The 6,564-nt window shown below is 32.5% G+C and overlaps 1 long non-coding RNA gene across 1 annotated transcript; it reads left to right on the top strand.

The window, feature by feature from the left end:
- Positions 1 to 237: 237 nt before the first annotated feature.
- Positions 238 to 2,877, top strand: LOC113733689 (uncharacterized). Its single transcript, XR_011842306.1, has 2 exons — positions 238 to 364; positions 1,466 to 2,877. It is a non-coding gene; the product is annotated as an uncharacterized lncRNA (long non-coding RNA).
- The last annotated feature ends 3,687 nt before the right edge of the window (positions 2,878 to 6,564 follow it).

Genomic DNA, 6,564 nt, shown 5'->3' on the forward strand with positions numbered 1-6,564 from the left:
ACTCTAGGAAATGGACAAAAATTGGATGAAACTTGATAATAGACAGGACGAGTCTTATAAACTTGGGGTGGCTGCTTTCTTAAAATTCACATATTCTCGAAAGGCAAAACATCTTACAATAGCTTGCCCTTGTAAACAATGCAATAACTTCTGCAACCATACAAAAAGTGTGGTGGAGAACCACTTATTTACATTTGGAATTAGAAAAAGTTACACCAGATGGATTGTCCAAATAAAGACAGATTATGCATTGATGTGTTGGAAAAAGAAATGCTTAGAAATCCACTAGCTGGTACTCTGTGTATGTCATCAATGGTGGTGGCAGATGATTTGATTATGAAGCTGCTGATCCTTGAAAATAGAGGTTATATTTCTATCTATAAAGTTCAATACTGTATCCATGCCTTATTGACCCCAGTGGGACACCATCTTCTTAAAATAGGCTCCTTGAATATAATTATTTGCATCCATTTCTGGTGGCATCAACTTTTGAAGGTTTACTTTTCAATCTGAATTTTTTGTACATGTGTTTTTGAGCCTGCATCAGTAACTATGAGCGACACATAATGGTATAAATAAATAATACAGGCATTGTGTTGGTTCTACTTTCTTGACTTGCCTAGAGGATTGAAAAAAATGAAATGTATGTAGTATAATCAGGAAAAGTATTGAGCCTTGACTTATTGATCAAGCAAAAGTCCCAAGTTTCATTATTTAATTGAAAATCAGGTAGTCAATGTATGATGATCTAATGAGAAACTTTCAGCCAAACTGTTGCGTTAGATGGCAACGATTGGTAAAACCTTTGCTGTTCCCTGGACATGTACCAATTTTATAAGCCTAATGCCCTGAAATTGAATCAAGCTGGAATATTTGTGATTAAAGTAGCAACCAAATTTATTCTGAGATGAAACTTAATTTCTTCTGGAAACAAGTGCTTCCTTTATAATCTTTAGAGAAAGGAAAAAGTTTCCATTTTTTAGAGACAAAAAGACAATACATGGTTTTGGAGTAGAACATAACAAGAACTGTGTAATGATTTACGTATCCTCTGGAAATACCAAGTAATACTTCTCTGTCCTTAATAGAAGGCTGAAACAATTTTATTTCTGGTTATCAGCCAGTGAAAAGGTCTGATGAATTTAGCTATTATACCAATTGAAAGAATTTAATCTTGACAAGCTCAGAAAGTTCACTTCTCATTCAACTGAAGAATCCTCTGGTAGTCCTTTAGTTGTGGTGGAGTGGTTTTTGAGTGACAAGCTCCCCTACTTGGCATCTAGTTTGCTATATTTCTTCACATGGTGATGTGTCATTTGACAAGGGTTCCAGGTGTTGTAAGTTAGTCCCATCTTCCCTACTGCAGTTGCCAAAGTTTCTTTTACTGTTTTAATCATCCTTTCCTGCATCATTGAATGTAATTCCTAGAACTTCAATATGTCCTAAAGTTTTTGGCTTCTGGCAGTGGCATTTGCACAAATATTATTTCCCCAAGAAGCTATGCTAGCAATGGAAATAGCCAATGTGCATTCAACCTCAGCACCTGAATTCTCGCGTCCAAATAGGATTGATTTGAATGAGATACCATATGGGCAAGTGAAACGACTTCAATTGCGGCTACAAGCCCTGCAAAAATCAGGTATTTAAGATCTCGAGCATTCTTTGTATCTTGGGAAAATTAAATGACTCTAAGTTTGATAGATTGCTAAATATCATCAATAGAGATGGCATTGACTAGTTACATAATAATAGAGTAAATAATAGATGTCCTTGTCTGGTTTTCTATCCTCTGCTAATTAATTCAAAACAAAAGAGTTAAAAACAAAACAGTTCCTTGTCTAGTGTTCTCTGATTATGCCATCAACAGCTTAGAGTTATATTTTGCAGAGATATATCAGTATTTGGCATCATTTAACTATATTTTAGGACCTTCAGATGATCATGTATATGTCATTCTTTTTCCCATCTCTTGGATAATTTGGAGCAAGCTAGAAACAACATTAGTGCTTAATGAATGCTAAATTACAAAAGCTGGTCTTCAATATTTTTAAATAATAATGATCGTCATCTTTGTTCTTTGCCTGACTAGCATTGCAATTATTGTTGCCGAGTGGAGGAGTTTTTGATGCCAGTTAGCTCCCAATTTGAGTCAATTCCAGATCAACAATGAAAGAGGTGTCTGGACAAAATTCTAGTAAATTTGGTTTCATATAAACAATTTGACCAAGATATTGGAGTGCTTTGTTTCTAGCCACAGGATTAAGATGGGTGTTTAGCTTTGTAGTCATCCTAAGATGTTACAACTCTAGTTAAAATATTAGTACACCTATGAACTTGTGACTTGCATCACTATTTGTCCTGTTTATGACTAAAATGCCAGCCTTCAAAATGTACTGGATGGTGAACCGAGATTAATAAAACTGCGTACCAAAATCATTAGATTTTACAATTAGAGGTTCTGAGTACAAGAGCTTGCAAGATCAGCAACTTGAAACTAGGGGGCTGTACGAGGAGTTGATAGCCCAAATGAAAGACTTGCGTAAATGATAGACTTCAAAAAAGGTGAGGAGATAGATTCTTTTCTTTTATTTTGGCTGAAACTCTCTTTTTGACTGATTTTTGTACTTATTAGTTCACAATTGTTGGATATGTTGAAACTCTAAAGAAAAATTTATTTTCAATGCAGTTTAGCTTAATATTTTGATCGTGAGAAGGCTGATGCATATGCTGCTAGAGATGATTGAAATCTGACCTGGTTCCGTAGTCTATACTTTAGTTTAGAAATCTAGTACTCTATCTTTTGGGAAGGATATGTATTGGCCATTATTACTTATGCTGATTATGTGGGATTACTATATTCCCAACATTTACGGTTCACTTTTGTTTTGATTAATTTATAGATGTGTTATGGCCAAATATATGACTTTGCGGCATATATTCTACGTTGATTTTGCCTTTTGTCAAATTGAATGTTCTGTTATATTTGTTGAAAATGCCATGGCAATACTATATTTGTATTGGCCAATTTCAACTCCTTAAGACAAAATTCAGTGACAACCTTCCCAAAAGATGTCACTCTTAGCCAAATTTAATTTTTTTGCTATAATTGTAAGAACGAGAGCCGTGACAATGTTATATTTGTAATGAACAATTGCAACTCTTCTAGACAAAGTTGTAAGTTCACTAAGTGACGACTATTCTTGTCATTGAATACTAGGAATGAAAGTGACAAGTTCAAGTCGGCACTGTGTTCGTTCAAATTTGTGACGACTTTTGCTACTTTTTATGACAAAAAAATTTGTGAAACAGTGACAACAAAAGTCATCACAGAAAACTAACCGTTAGTGAAGACTTAGTCTTCGTCATTAAATAACAATATTTAGTGATGACTTTGAAGAGGTTGTCACACATACCCATTTGTGACATAGAATTAGTGACAACCATGTGACAATGGGAAAAGTCATCACTATACGCATATAATGACGACTTTTTATTGTCACAAAAGGCCAAATTTCTTGTAGTGTGATGGCAAAAAGAGTTATAGAGTCCGTGTAGACGTCGGGTACGTAGGGTGGGAGTTATAAAGTAACTCTACAGGTCAATCATGGAGCCAAGAGGGCTGAAGGGGCCATGCCCCTAAATTTTGAAAATTTTAATTTATAGTATACAAATATATATGTAAAACAAAGTTGGCTTTCCTTAATTTTTTGCATTGTTAATTTATATTATGAAATTTCAAAAACCTAAACATATAATTTGATGATCCATAGTAAATTAGCCCAATTTAATATATTATAGTAAAAAGACCTAATACGTAATTATCAACGGGTTAAAATTAAAATAATTACTTTATTGGCCCATATACAAATATACAACTTAGTTCAATTGATTAGAGTGGTTCTCACTTCTCTTCATGTATCAACTGCAACTAAAGAACGAACATTTCTAATTATGAAGATAATCAAGACAAAGCTCCGAAATAAGCTCAAAGATATTTGCTTAAATGATTGCCTAACTGTATACATAGAAAAGGAAATTGCTGAAAAATTTAACAATGATTTAATTATAAATGAATTTAATTCTATGAAAGAACGTAAAACTCATTTTACTTTTAAGAAAAGAGGTTGAAATTTCAAGGTATGTTAACATAACTTTAATTTTTTTTAATTGAAAATAGTTATTTTTATACTACATAGTTATATATATATATATATATATATATATATTGAATAGGTGACATATTGGAATATCTTCTCATAATGTGCAACTTGGATGGTTTATGATGTTATAAAATATTTATTCAAAGGTTATTTATTCTCTTAATTTTTATCATGACTATGCTATATATTTATAAAATAAACATATCTTTATAATTAATGTTAATATTTGATGTTTTTTAGATGTCATATATTTAAATAGATGAAAACTATTTTGAACATAACATATTAAGATAATTTTATTAGAAAAAATTTTGGCATCCTAGAAAAAAAGTTTTGACTCCGTCACTACTAGAGGTCGAATACCTAGACTGGGCGTCTGTAGTGCACTTCAAAACGAAAACTCCATCTTGTCAGAGGCTAGCAGCTAGCTTATGTACAATTCTTAAACCAAAACAAAAAAAAGTCTTAAATGTGAGCTCTTGTCTTCTTTTTTATTATTTTATTTTTCATAAAAACATTATGATTGCTTGTTTGTTTCTATTTTTTTCTCATTTTCTAAAACAATTGAGAAAAGGTGATAAAAATAAAAACTATTGCGTTTGAGAATGAATAGTTGCATCATAATACGTAAAAAATCAATTGAAATTAAATTACTGTTTATCATATGTTTATAAAATTGTTCATTGATTTATCAAATTGCAAATTTTCTTATTTAGTGTTTGCTAGCAAAATAAAGGGATAATTTCGTATATCTCCCTCGATGTTTCAGACAGTTGCACTTAAATCCCCTCTAAAATTAAAATTACACTCATCTCCTTTTAATGGACACATTTAATAAATATTGTAGCCTTTGCCTTTAAAGGAAAGTCAAAAAAGTGGGAAAAGGTACATACACAAGAATTTTTGCCAACTTTACCCTCTTTATATTCTGAACGAAACATTTGCCACTTTGTTTATAAAAATTAATTAAAAAAGAGAAAAAAGATGTGAAAGTAGTAAGGATCCTCTCAATACAACAAAGAGTGCATATACAATTCTGCACTTTTGACCGTTAGAAGCAAGAAGAAGTGGATAGGTTGCAACGGCTCTATCTTGGCATCATATTACCTAATAAAGTGTAAAAAATGCATCCTATTTCAAACTCTTAGCATTATTCCTCTTTATGGAAAATTGAGGAATAATAAAATCAATTTTGCTTCTCAAGATAACAGTTGAGAAATATCAAAATCAATTTTGCTTTTGCAGATGCTTGCGCCAAGAAGCAAATAAAAAATATTATTGTTGTAGGCAATTTTTTCTCACATTTTTGCAATAATATTAGCTGCAACATTTTGAGAGCAAGTTGGTCATTAGGAGGCTTTTGGTGCTAATATGTTGTCATATCCATTACGAGGGAGGTAAGTGTAATTTTTAATTTTAGAGGATATTTAAGTGTAATTGTCAAAAACCTTGAGGGAGGTATCTGAAATTATCCCCAAAATAAAGGAACAAATTTGGGTTTTACTTAATTCAAGGATTTTAAATAATTAGAAGACAATAAAATATGAGTTGTTGATATGTGCCATGTAGATTGATGTTAATGCAAATCAAATAAAAGCTTTAGACATGGAAACTGAGTACAAAATAGAAGCAGTGAGTCCAGCTACAAACTCAATAATTAGGAAGCATATAGTTGGAGAGCTTCAATTCCCAAGAATTCAAGTGGACAAAAAGGTGTTCATTTTGTGACAATCATAGACTGCAATCGATTCAAAGCCCGCACTATGTCAGGTGGAAAGTTGACAGAAAGTTAATGCAGCCACCCTAACTTTTGAGCTGTTGAGAGGTTAATTAACATGTTTGTGTCTGGATTAGCTCATACTCCCACAGTTTAAGGTTTTTTTTTCCCTTCTATTAGACCAATAGTTTCATTTTGACCAATAATTCCTCCTGCTTTTCCGTTCTCCCGTACTCTTAGTCAATAAAAAAAGTTGGATATCTTTATAAAATATCAGTAGACATTGAAAGTTTCCATAGCTTTAACAAATGAATTGATCTTAAGCCAAGGTAATACGCAAGACAAGTGCATCCTGTATCATTCGTTGTTGAGTTTATACACCAGCAAAAGTAATTTGAAGATCAAGACTTAAAAAAGACGCAGTATAGTAATTAACACAAGGAAGGCATAGAAGAAGAGATATAACACTGGGAGTACCATCGAGTTTACAGCTCCGCTCTCTTGAGTATCCCTCTGGCCTCGGCGGTTGCCTTTCTTTTGGGATTAGTGCTCCACTTCGGCATTTTCCAAAGCTAGTTGCGTGATTTAGTCGGAAAATTTTCTTAGTTTAACCTAAAAACTTATCACATTTGAATGTTACTATATGAATGCAAACCTAGACCTAATGGCTAATGGAAAGGCCAATAT

Source organism: Coffea arabica, chromosome 3e, assembly GCF_036785885.1.
Source record: "Coffea arabica cultivar ET-39 chromosome 3e, Coffea Arabica ET-39 HiFi, whole genome shotgun sequence".
In the NCBI taxonomy this organism is placed as follows: Eukaryota; Viridiplantae; Streptophyta; class Magnoliopsida; order Gentianales; family Rubiaceae; genus Coffea; species Coffea arabica.